At 45.2% G+C, this 12,830-nt stretch overlaps 1 long non-coding RNA gene across 1 annotated transcript; it reads right to left on the bottom strand.

The window, feature by feature from the left end:
- Window positions 1-1,577: 1,577 nt before the first annotated feature.
- On the bottom strand, window positions 1,578-9,008 carry LOC309537390. The gene is made up of 3 exons (XR_014221872.1): window positions 8,839-9,008; window positions 7,413-7,486; window positions 1,578-1,997 (listed from the first exon to the last, which is right to left on the bottom strand). It is a non-coding gene; the product is annotated as an uncharacterized lncRNA (long non-coding RNA).
- Window positions 9,009-12,830: the final 3,822 nt, after the last annotated feature.

Raw genomic sequence — 12,830 nt, 5'->3', positions numbered from 1 at the left:
GATTGGAAGATGTGTAACCTACATGCAAGCAAATTGGAACAAATGCCAAACAAAGGCTGGACATTGTATAACCTCACTGCCAGCTCTGTGCAAGCAAATCAGGATGACTGCTCCATAAACAGGTTGTCTGCAGGAGTAGTGCAACTCTCATCAACCACAACCAGCATGTCCAATGATTAGAGAGTTGCAGTCAGAAACATCTGGAAAATATTAGGTGGGGGAAAGGTGTGTTGTGTTCAATGATCTTGGGAGACCAATGCTTCCATACAATCATGTTGTGCAGGTTCAACAACCTGCAAAACCAGACTTTTCCCAGAAAGGGAAGTAACAGGAAAATGTGCTGTAAAGTGTGGGATAACAACTGCTTGATGGGTAAACAAATCGGAATCCATGCTCAACAAATCGCCGACATCACCCTGCAAACTTTGTGCAAATTGATCAGGATGGATGCTCAATTGACAGGTCACCTGGAACCGACCTCTGATTCATATCCCAGCAATATGTGTCTTATGTGTAAATGAGTGGCGGAAAATACATGCCAGGTCATTCTAAACAAGATGCCATGCCCAGACCCAGAGAGAAGGAGGGGAGAGGAGGAGTCATATCATGCTGAGACTTGTAAACAAAACAAAAATCTTTCTAACTTTTAGCTCCTGGGTTCTCTTTCCTATAACTATTTATCTTATGTAGAATTCAGCTACTCTCCAACAACATCCCCTGCTTTCTCTCACTGTGGTGGTTTAGTTTTGTTTTTAAAGACTGCTGCTTGTTTAGTTTCAGGCTGTTGTTTGATCAGTTCTGAAGGTGCTTCCTCCAGACAGGTGTTTACTGCAGGAACTATGCTCCTTATGCATGCACAGTTTTTTTGTAGCATCTGCTAGGGATGGGCTCACCTGTCAATTCTGGTTTCTCAGTCTTCCACTCTAAAGTTCAGTTCTCTGTGTTTCATGCATCAGCATGCAATTTTTTCCAAAAAAAAGAAGTCCAACTGAAAACTCATTTTTTGTAAGCATTTTCCTCTGTCACAGTGCATTTTAAATGTTATCACTAATAAGTGCATTTCTATGCACACTTTTCTCTAATATAAGCCTTTGTATATGTTATGTGTTTGCAGTACTGCATTATGAAATTCAGGAAAGGCTTGCTATGTTTCAGCTTGCATATTGTTTCATAATCCAATGCCAACACACCCCCCCTTTCAATCAAGATTTGTCATTTCGGGGGAAAATTCAATACCTTTTTAAAGCTGTTGCCAACATTCATCCCCCTTCTGGAAGAATCTATATGAGGGGTGCAGCTTGGTGTGATTCTGTTGCCCTTTTTAAAATCCCTGTACCCCAACTGCTCCCATAAGTACCCCACTATGATGCCAAAAGTTTGTTTATGGCTCCCTGGTCACCATGCCCATGAGATGTTTTTAAATCATGGTATTTATTTCTAAGATTGCCTCTTTTGATACAAATCATCATATGCAAAGTTTAGGCAAATCTGCATCCTCTTTTGCCCCATTTTTGGCAATGCACAAGGGCGAACCCTATCACCATTTTAGGATTAGCATGGCAAGCCAGGCCTGTCAGGGAACCTGACTCAAGCAGAAAGTCAGCAAAGTGAATCGTGCCCACATTTCCTTGGTAGGAATTAGCATTTTCTCCGAATTGAAACCCCTTTCCCTTACCCACTCACCCGCAAAAAAAATCCATTTCAGCAGCAATGACTCTCTCTCTCTCTCTCTCTCTCTCTCTCTCTGTCTCTCTCTCTCTCTCTCCCTCTCCCCCATGGGCTTTCTTTAGTCCCTACAACGAAAGCTGTAGCTAGCATGTGGCAGTTTGGTGAAGCTCCAGGATGTTGTTTCAGCCGACCGACTGCACCGCCATTTCCTGTTTAGATGCACTAATTCTATTTGCACAGTTGCGAGGAAGCTGTTTCAGTGTGGCTCGTTACTGTCAACTGTGCGAGGAAGATCTGAAGAGAGTCAGCTCGGCTTCCACATCTGAATTCTATACAATGGAAAAACAGCAATTAAAACCTCTTCTCTTTGGCAAGCCACAGGTGTATCCATGGCATGGTGGTCCTCCACGTCGAACACAGCAACCCCGGCAGTGTGTGTTCCGGTTTGCAAACTTTCTTTGGAACCTGGACGTCCGACAGGGCTTCCGCGGCTTCTGATTGGCTGCAGGAGCTTCCTGCAGCCAATCAGAAGCTGCACCTTGGTTTCCGAACATTTGGGAAGTAGAACCGACTTCCGGAACGGATTCCATTCGACTTCCGAGGTACGACTGTAACTCCTTGGACAAACCATTACCCTACACCTTTAGATGATGTCCCACTGATCTTCTGAGGACACTTAAGGGAACGAATCTAGTGTAAAGAGTTTTTGTGGGTTTTAATATTCTGCTGCCACTTCGTGTTAGTGGCACAGAAAGGATAGGTTACCACCACGACAGCTAAGTAAAATTTGGAAGGTAGGCGAGAAGCATCATCTTACACGTTTTGTCCAATCAAGATGGGGAAGGCTTTTAAAAGAGGCAAATGGCTTCATTAATTTAATTTGTGAAAAACAATTACAATGTAAATATTGAGGAGTGCAATTTTCCCCCATGTGATTTATTAAAATAGTTAACACTTGTTAACACTGATAATGAGAGACTTGTCATACCTTTTTTTAAAAAAAAGGTCATATACTATTACTAGGAGCTGCTACCCCTGCTCACATCACTTGTCAACCCTGCCTACCTGCCAAAACCCCACTTCACCCCCTTGCCAACCCCCTTCCACTTATGCCCCATCCCCTTCAAACTCCCTGTCAACAGTTCCTTCAACCTCCCCATCTGAACCTCCCCACACCTTTTCCAAATTCCACCTCATGCCCCAAACTCCCCTCTCCCTCCCTTACAGTTTGTCCCAATCTCAGGATCCCAGTTGCTGCCTCCATCCTCAGGGGAGAGAGAAGGGGGATATTGGGATAGGGGCAAACTGTGAAGGAGGGTGGAGTTGGGGCGAGCTGTGGGAGATGGAGATGGGCCACTGCTGCTCATGGGGGAGAGGGGAAAGAAGAGGAGGTTGCTCTCCAGCAGCTGTCCTGCTTTCCTGCCATTTTCTTCCACCTTGGTCTCTGATGCTGCTGAGGCCAAAATGGCAACATCAGTGTCAAGTGCACAGTGGCAGTAGTGTAAGACAATTGCTTGCCTGTCCTGACTGCTCCTCTGTGGCTCATCTGGGTCACCTGCCATCCAAGTGACTCTCTCTCCTGCCCGCCTGCCTGCAAAGCCCTGCCTTCTGTTCTATCTTCATGCTGCAGTTGCCTTGGCCACCTATTGGCAGCCAGGAGAACTGCAGCATGATGACTTACAAAAAATATTATATAGTAAGATATGTATGTGTATTCATATATTTGTGTATATGTCTACATTTAAATTATTGAATTCTTTAAAGGAAGAAAAACTCTGACTGGCTGACTGACTGCCCTCTTCAAAGTCTGCAGAACAGTGAAGGACTAAAGTTTAGTTGATAACTACTGGTGTTTTTTAGTAAGTCAGTCAAGGGTTTCATGCTATTAACAATAGTAATTCTTTTTTATTTTAAAAATATTCATGCTAAGTGCACCATCATTTAACTTCACTGTGTTCTTCAGGTGTTAAATATAAGCAATTTTTCTGGAAGGCTTACAGGACACACCAATCAGGAAACAAGACAAAAACTTTATTGTCTCTTTCCAAGAAAAACAGAACAGGAAACGACTGACCTAGAACTAGGTCCACTGCCACCTGGTGACGAAACTGTATAGTGACACTGTCCACCCAACTGGTTGCCTTTTCCCAGGTCTTCGGGCATCTTTGCTGACTAGTGTGAGGGTTTGTGTTGGAATCCCTGCTGTGCAGTGGTGGAGATGGAGATTTGTACTTGTATATGCAGACTATCCCAGTATATAGCCCACCAGGTGAAGTAAGGGATTGGCTCAGACCCCAAACCACCATTTTGAACTTGGCTTTGGTTGATGGATGGCAGAGTTGTAGTAAAGTCATCATAATACATCCCACAAGATTGGAGTTTGCCCATGCTTGCTTTATAAAACACATCTTGGGTCAGTCATCCTCAGAAGGCAAACTTCAGCAGTGTGTGGTAATAGTGAGAGGGGATGTGCTGGCAGTGGCTGCTGGTCTGAACATTGAGATGTTACAAGCATCTCCAAATTTTTGAGACTGTTAGAGGATACGTTAGAATAAAAGCTTGGGTTGCCAACTTCTTTTTGTCCCTGCTCCTGGGCTTTTAGCAACTGCAGTCAGAGAAGTTTGGCAGATCCACGCCTTGCTCCTTACTTCATCTCCATGCCAAGAGAAGCTTCTAACTTGCTAACCTATCTGCGTGTCAGACTGCAGTTAAAAGGAAGGGAGCTGGGCCAGTGAGAACCATTGGCAACCCAAAGGAGGACTCAAATACTGGGTGCCAGGCAGGCCTTGCAATCTGCTGTGTTAGGTGCTAGCTGAGCCTCAGTCCCATCCTGCTTATTAATCTGCATGTGCTTCCTTTGTGTTTAGCCTGTCTCCATAGCTAAAAATAACACAACCAGCAGTCATAAACAGCAGCTGGTTATGAATGAAAGAGAATTATAGAGGAGATGGAAATTAGTAGAGGGTGGGGAGGAGGTTCCAACGAGAGTGGGAGAGATGCTAGCAGAGAGAAGCTAGTAGCAACGTTGCAACACACTCTTCCCTATTTCTTTATATTTTTTCACATTCAGATCTTTCAAGACAAATCAGGAAGTATTATTCACTTTTAAGGTTGCCAGCTTTTATATGGCCGGGCTCTACAACTGCATGGCAGGTAGAAATTCAACATGTAAAGCCTGGAGAGGTAGTGAAGTAGAAAACTTTAATCTAGGCATTCTTTCTACTAATATTATTGGTTATTATTACATTCCTTTATGCCTGTCATTACCTGTAATCAACAGAGAGGACCTACCAGAAAAGAGGGACGAGAGCAACTTCACCAGGATGAACAAAACTGATGGAGGGGGCGTTAAAAATGAAAAACAGATTTTTGATTTTACATTAGATTTTAAAAAGAAATCGTATTTATCATTTCTCACTCTAACAAGTTATTTGGATGGTCGAAAAGGGAACTGGTTAAAAAAACAATAAGGCTGCAAAGTTTAACTGATGAATCAGATTAATCAACTTAAAACCTCTTGATCAATCAACTTCAAGCATTTGATGGATTAAAAAGGTGCTTCTGATAAATCAGGCAGGAGATGTCTAAAAGAAAAATGTTCCATAAAAAAAAGGCGCACTTGCAAAAACCGAGTTGGCAGGCATTAAGAAGAACATTTCATCTAAAATAATGTTTGCTGTGAAGCACCTAACATCAAAAACCAAAGTACATTTTCCCTTCAGAATTAACATTCATTTGCAAAATTATTCATGATGAATTGATTAAAACTCATTCAACTAATCAGCAAAGATTTCTTTAACCAGGTGATGGTCCTTGATTTAAAATGCCATTCATTTAAACAACCATATGAAAGTCAACACTCCTAATCCCTTAAAAACTAAATCCATCATTCTCTGCCAAATACAGTAAATTGTTTTGTTTTTGTTTTTTAAAAAAGAAGTGGTTCCTTTGTCCTGCTGATAGTCACATTCCCTTGCAGGTCATCCCATTGAGGGATGCATGCCATCAATAGCCAGCAGCAAAAGTGGATGGGGCTAAAATCAAAACCGGGTGGAGATCAAGGTATTGTAGTGTTGCAGAGCTTTCCCCTGCTGAGTGCACCATGTGGTAGTTGCGTCTGCTGCCCCTGTGCTTTTCTCTCATACAAACATGACATGGCACGGAAGACAAAGCGATCCTCAGAGGAGGGGTCAGAATATCAGGAGTGGGACAGCATCAAATTAACACAGGAAGCTGCCTTAGACCGAATCGCACCATTGGTCCAACTTGCTCAATATTGTCCACTCTGACTGACAGTGGCTTTCATCAGGGTTCTCTCCCAGACCTAACCAAGCCAAGGACTGAACCTGTGGCCATTAAGTTACATTTAGAACGAACTAGAAGCACTAAAAGGTGCAACTTGAGGTCAGGCATTAGAAATACAGTAGAACCTCTACTTACAACCGCCTCTACTTGGTCGCAAACACGGCAAACCCAGAGGTAAATACCAGGTTTGCCGCTATTCGCGCACGCACAGAAGCAGCTGCCACCATCTGCACATGCGCACAACAGCGTTTCTACCAGCGACCCGTTTCGCCTAAAGGACGGGCCACCGGAACAGATTATGGTGGCAAGTAGAGGTTCCACTGACCATTAGGTCCAGTTGCGGACGCCTCTGGAGTTGCGCGCTCATCTCGCTTTCAGGCCGAGGGAGCCGGTGTTTGCCCGCAGACAGCTTCTAGGTCACGTGGCCAGCATGACTAAGCCGCTTCTGGCGAACCAGAGCAGCGCACAGAAATGCCGTTTACCTTCCCACTGGAGCAGTACCTATTTATCTACTTGCACTTGACGTGCTTTCGAACTGCTAGGTGGGCAGGAGCAGGGACCGAGCAACGGGAGCTCACCCCATCACGGGGATTTGAACTGTCAGCCTTCCGATTGGCAAGCCCTAGGATCTTTGGTTTAGACCACAGTGCCTCCCGCGTCCCTTAGGTTCCACTGTATGTCTGTATAAATCTGGGGTCCCCAATGTGATGTCTGTAATGCCCTTAGACACCCGCAAAGGTCCTTCGCCCATCTGAATACTTATTTTTATTTCTTAAAATAATTGAGAGGGTTGGGGAAGCCCAGCCAAACTATTTATTTATTTATTATTATTATTATTATTATTATTATTATTATTATTATTATTATTACGATTACTATTATTCAGGGTTTTGTTTTGTTTTTTGCTACCTGCTCTTTTTTGTGGGGTTGCCTGCTTTTTTGTCTGTGTTTTGTTAGTGGGGATATCGATGTTTTGCCTGTTGTTTCTCTGTGGTAGAATTCTGAGCATTGCCAGGGTGGGAGATTCTGTGAAATGGGTGTTTGGTGGTGTCCTTGACTATTTCTTGGTTGCTTAGATTTCCTAATGTGTCCTAGGGCAAAAAAAAAGGTTGGGAACCCCTAATAAAGGTCATTTAATTGGAACCTGGAATGAAAAGTTTGCAGTGTGTTTTCACTTCCCAAAAGGCCTGAAAGGAGCCAGCCATGCCCTCCTCCAGCAAGCCATTCCGCTCACATATACACACCATGTTTTGTTTTGTTTTTCCCAGACACGGCAACTGCGCAAACTCGGTCTACATAAGGTAGGGTTTTTGTGTGAGCAGTGACGAGAGTAAGGCAAAAGAGCAGAGAGGCGCCTCATTGCTGGTAAGCAGATGGAGAGTGGTGAAGGGGGGCCACTCAGAGAAGGCCCTGCAAAATCTGGCGTGGGAACTACTTACCTCCCCTTAAAAAAAAAAAAATATGTGTGTGGAATTAGGCGGGTGAAAGAGGCCAGCTATGAGAATTTCCTGCCCTAAAAAGAAAAGCAACAATGAGTGACATTGGGAGCGACCTTTTCTTCTGAAGGCTATGTGTTATCATCTTGGGAATAGTGCTGGAAGTCTAGTTCTGCTTTCTCTGTGCAACGGAAAATGTGAGAGAGAATGTCTGCAAAGCAGAAGTGCGCTGGGACTTTTTGTTCATTCCTAGAATTCAGTTTTAGCACGAACAGAGGAAGAGGTGGCTGTTGCCACAGAGACACAGACACCAAGCAGTTGACGGTCCCCAGGTAAATTGCAGTGGGGGGAGGCCCTAAGCCAGACCTTCCTTCCCCATTGTGGGACCCCAGCAAATACCACAAGCAGAGTATGGTGCCGAAGCTTTGTGTGAATCCACCAAGTCTTTTATATGACTGAATATGGAAAGATCTGAAGCAGGTCTGACCCTACCGTTAGGCAGAAGGAGGCAGCTGCCTCAGGTGGCAGATGGGGCAGGTGATGATGAACAGAGCTGTGTGTGCCGCACCATCTGCTTTGTGCCTCCCTAAGCTAGCCTTCAGGTGCAATTGAGGATCCACCCGTCCAGTTGGCTTTTGCAGAAAGAGCAGGAGCAGACGGAAGGAAGGGCAAGGCTACACATCTGGCCTTCTGTCTGTGACACCACTGCTGCTTCCCAGCCTGGAATCAGGGTCAAAGCAGTGGAGAAGTAGCCATTCTATGGGCTTGCTAGCAGAAGCCCAGATGGACTCTGCTGGTGACCCACACTATGCCGACTGACCTCCTGCCTTGACTCTCCCTCCCAGTAAGCAGCAACAATGCGACAGCCAGGAGGTCAGGTGCATATTGCTGTCCCTCCCCTCCAGATAATCCTGGAATGGAGGAGAAGAAGAAGAGGAAGAAGAGTTTGGATTTGATATCCTGCTTTATCACTACCCGAAGGAGTCTCAAAGCGGCTAACATTCTCCTTTCCCTTCCTCCCCCACAACAAACACTCTGTGAGGTGAGTGGGGCTGAGAGACTTCAGAGAAGTATGACTGGCCCAAGGTCACCCAGCAGCTGCATGTGGAGGAGCAGGGAAGCGAACCTGGTTCCCCAGATTACGAGTCCACCACTCTTAACCACTACACCAGGCTGGCACATTGGAGGGAGAAGCCACCTCGTCCTTCACTTTGTGATTGTTGTCTTGGGGTTCAGGGCGGAAACAATCCCTAATTTTCATGATAAGAAAAACATAATCAGTTACGTATCTTTTGCCAGAATTCTCCAACCATTCTCCCGAGTCACATGACAGGCCCTCTGGCTTCTTGGCATTAGCATTTCGGAAGAAGGTTGAGATCCTGTGCCCCTAATTCCCCTAGTAATGCTTTGGCCGAGTCAAAACTCTCACCTCTGTTTAAACTATTGGAGGAGGATGTGGAAAAGCTCTGTGTGCTTACTGCGTTCTTACTATGCTAAGAATAGCAGGAACATAGGTTGGGCTGAGAATAGAAGCTTGAACAGCTATGGCAGTACTCTGAAGCATGAAAACTAGACTGTACTGCACATGTGGCCTTGAAACCTCTCGCACTGGTCGGCTGAGCCACAGAATGTTCATGAACATTCCAAGTTCTCAGCGAACACACATGTCAGAATTTCTGCAGTCTGGATTCTCTGATACAAGGAAAGTTGTTCTGTTTGGCTGGGGTTAAAACTTCATACAGGCCCAAACTTTCGAATTTAGAGTGAACCTGCAATGTGACAACACCTTAAGGCTCAACAAACATAGCAGGACTAAAACATGCCTAGGACTGCATTTGAAATGCCACAAATTGTTTTTCCCCCAACACATTCTTAGATCTGGCATGCCAGCGCTCTAGAAAATCAATGCATTTACTACTTATCCTCAGCCTAGTTACAGCCCCAAGTTCATCCTCAAATGCATAATCTGGTGCTCCAGAAAGGTACTTGTGTGCCATTTCGCCCTAACAAACTGTCTCCATTAACAACATGCAGCTAAGCAGGTGCAGCAGTGTGAACATTATTATTATTGTTGTTGTTGTTGTTTAGTCGTGTCCAGCTCTTTGTGACCCCATGGACCAGAGCATGCCAGGCACTCCTGTCTTCCACTGCCTCCCGCAGTTTGGTCAAACTCATGCTGGTAGCTTCGAGAACACTGTCCAACCATCTCGCCCTCTGTTGTCCCCTTCTCCTTGTGCCCTCCATCTTTCCCAACATCAGGGTCTTTTCCAGGGAGTCTTCTCTTCTCATGAAGTGGCCAAAGTATTGGTGCCTCAGCTTAAGGATCTGTCCTTCCAGTGAGCACTCAGGGCTGATTTTCTTCAGAATGGATAGGTTTGTACCTCGTGGTATAATGGGCTGAGCTCCAACTCTACCCTTGAACTTTCCCTTCTCATTTTCTTTCAGTTTCTGTTCATTGTACTTTCCAGCAATAAACCAGTGTACTTATTGCCCTTCAATAAAAATAAGTTTGGTCTATATGAGTAACGTGGCCCTGGACAACAGCACGTACAACTCATTGGTACCCTGCTTTTGGCCTGCACATTTATTTATACTATAAGCCATGGGCAAGGAACCTGTAGCCCACCAGATGCTGAGGGACTCCCAACTCCCATCATCTCTGACCATTGGCCATTACGGCTGAGACTGTCGAGTCTGTCAATATCTAGAGCACCACAGTTCCCCAGCCCTACAAACAGCAGATGGAGCTTGTCAATCTCGGAAGTAGCCCATCTAGGAGAAGGAAAACTCTGATCCTAAACCTCTGCTGCCTTGTGTGACATCTTTGGGAAAAGAAAAGGCTAAGGAGGACAGCCTACACAAATCTAGAGTGGAGTCCTGAAGATGGTTGGATGGCATCTTGCATGCCTGCTTCTGGCAAATCTTGCAGTCCAACTGGTGTCAAACATATTGCTCTGCTTTCCTTTGGGCCACATCAGCGAGTCTGTCATGTGGGCAGCCCAGGGCCTCCACAGACACTGCCCAGGCTTGTGTCCCAGGGAGGTCACTTCAGTGCTGCTAACACAGTGGTTTGACTTCACCCTCCATTGTATCTCGAGGAAGACGGATGCCAACAACTAATAGCAAACTCATTCTGAGTTCAATTTTGAGTGCCAATCCTTACATAAACAAAGTGTCCTGTAGCATTTCAGAATTCAGTGTGTGGGTATTTATACATACAGTCATACCTCGGGATAAATACGCTACAGGTTGAGCGTGTTCGGGTTGTGCTCCGCAGCGACCCGGAAGTAATGGAGCGCCTTACTTCCGGGTTTCGCCGCTCACACATCCGCAGACAGTCAAATTGACATCACACGCATGCGTGGAAGAGGCAAAACGCGACCCACACATGTGCAGACGTGCTGTTGCGTCTTACGTTATGTTCAGGATGTGAACGGGGCTCTGGAACAGATCCCATTCGCATCCCGAGGTACCACTGTATATAAAGTTGTTAGACTTCATAGTGGCAATAAAAAAAAATAATGCTAACACAATTTCTCTTATGACTTGCCCAGATATGTTTTTATTTGGTGGAGTGGGTGGGAAGTATATTCCTTTCTAGAGTTCGATGATTTCTATGGCGGGCTGATTGCCCACTCCTTTTCTGAGGGGAAGAAGAAGACAAGGAGGAGGAGTTTGGACTTGATATCCCACCTTTCACTCCCTTTAAGGAGTCTCAAAGCGGCTAACATTCTCCTTTCCCTTCCTCCCCCACAACAAACACTCTGTGAGGTGAGTGGGGCTGAGAGACTTCAGGGAGCAGCAGCTGCATTTGGAGGAGCGGGGAAGCAAACCCAGTTCACCAGATTACGAGTCCACCGCTCTTAACCACTACACCACGCTGGCTCTCACAGATAGCACAAATGTATCTGTGAAAAACAGGTACAGTTGCTGGGCAGTGCTCTCATACTGTTCTTTACAGAGGTATAGATTTTTTCGCCACAGAAGCAGCATACAAAATGCATGTGCCGCTATCATCTTTGGCTTCTCCCAGCAGTCCCTTCTCCCATTCTCTGCCTCCTGCTTAAATAGCAGCTCGCAAAAGTGAAACACCGGCTCCTCCCATTGGGAAGCCTTCCTTGATTTAACGCATAAATTACCCTGTACCGAAACATTTGAGTAATGACAGGCAGCACTTCAACACAAAAGGTGCAATTTTGTTATATTTACTGCATTTTTAATGAACCGAGCTTTTTTCTTCTTTTGTGTGCTTTCCCAAGCAGCTTTGAACATCTCTGTTCACAGAGGGGAATGTGGGTGATAAATTTTGTTGAAAATAAAACAAGTCAAACCTGCAAAGGAAAGCGTTGCTCGGGGTTCCAATCAGCCATGACCTTCTCTGGGATATTCTGTTGTCCTGCTCAAGGTTCCATCCAGCTTTACCCTTTTCCAGGATATTCCATTCCATTCCCCCCACCCTCAACAGTCATTCAGCATGCTCAGTCCTCACTGGGCTGGTGACCAAGGCAGAACAGAGTGGCAATATTACTTTCCTTGATCTGGACACTAATGTAAGGAAAATCTGATCCTGTCATGTGTCGCAATAAATCTATGTTATGTTTTGTTTTAAAATTTTCATTTTATGGTTTAATATTGTTTTTACTTTGGGTTACATATTGGGAGAGGCACCATAATAATAACCATCATGAACCTTCTGCTCATTTCTTTCACACAGAGAAGCTTCCAGAACCCTCATGAATTAATTAGAATAGGAAATATCTCTACACATCAGATCAATGCTTTCTGTACTAAGAAATGCAAACTGACAACCTCTTGTTCGCCTTTTCTCTAAATCCAAAAGTCCCCAGCACTGAAATATTTCTTCACAGGTGACTTGCCCCCATCCCCTTGATCATTTTGGTTGTTGTTTGCCCCGGCCGACTCAAGACCTTTTGCAGCCTGAGGCAAAAGACAAAATGAACCTCTCTCCCCTTGTGTGTACAAAAGCCAACCAGACTTTCAGCTGAATCTCACTTTGACACTGACAATGAGCAACGTCTTCCACTGCCCTTGAGGGCTAACTTGGGGAGTGCTAAGTTAGGCAGTTTGTGTGACTGAGGCGGGGTAATGTGTTGGTTTTGGTTTCGCTCAGTGAGCTGATCAGTGTACGGTACTTCCTTCCCAGGGATATCCAATGGCCAGCCTGGGTGGACCACGTAGTCCCATTTCATGAAAAACACTGCCAACTGCAGTTCAGTGGTTCACCACACAGGGCAGCCACACACCACAGGATGCTGCTGACTCAGACCATTGATCCATCTAGCTCAGCACTGTCAACACTGACAGGCAGCTGCTCTCTGGATTTTCAGAAAGGAGATATTCCCAGCCCTACCTGGAGATGCTAGGGATTAAACCCGGGGCCTTTTGCATGCAAGGCAGATT

Source organism: Podarcis vaucheri, assembly GCF_965113315.1.
Source record: "Podarcis vaucheri genome assembly, chromosome: 7".
NCBI lineage: Eukaryota > Metazoa > Chordata > Lepidosauria > Squamata > Lacertidae > Podarcis > Podarcis vaucheri.
This window is presented reverse-complemented; position numbering and strand designations above follow the sequence as displayed.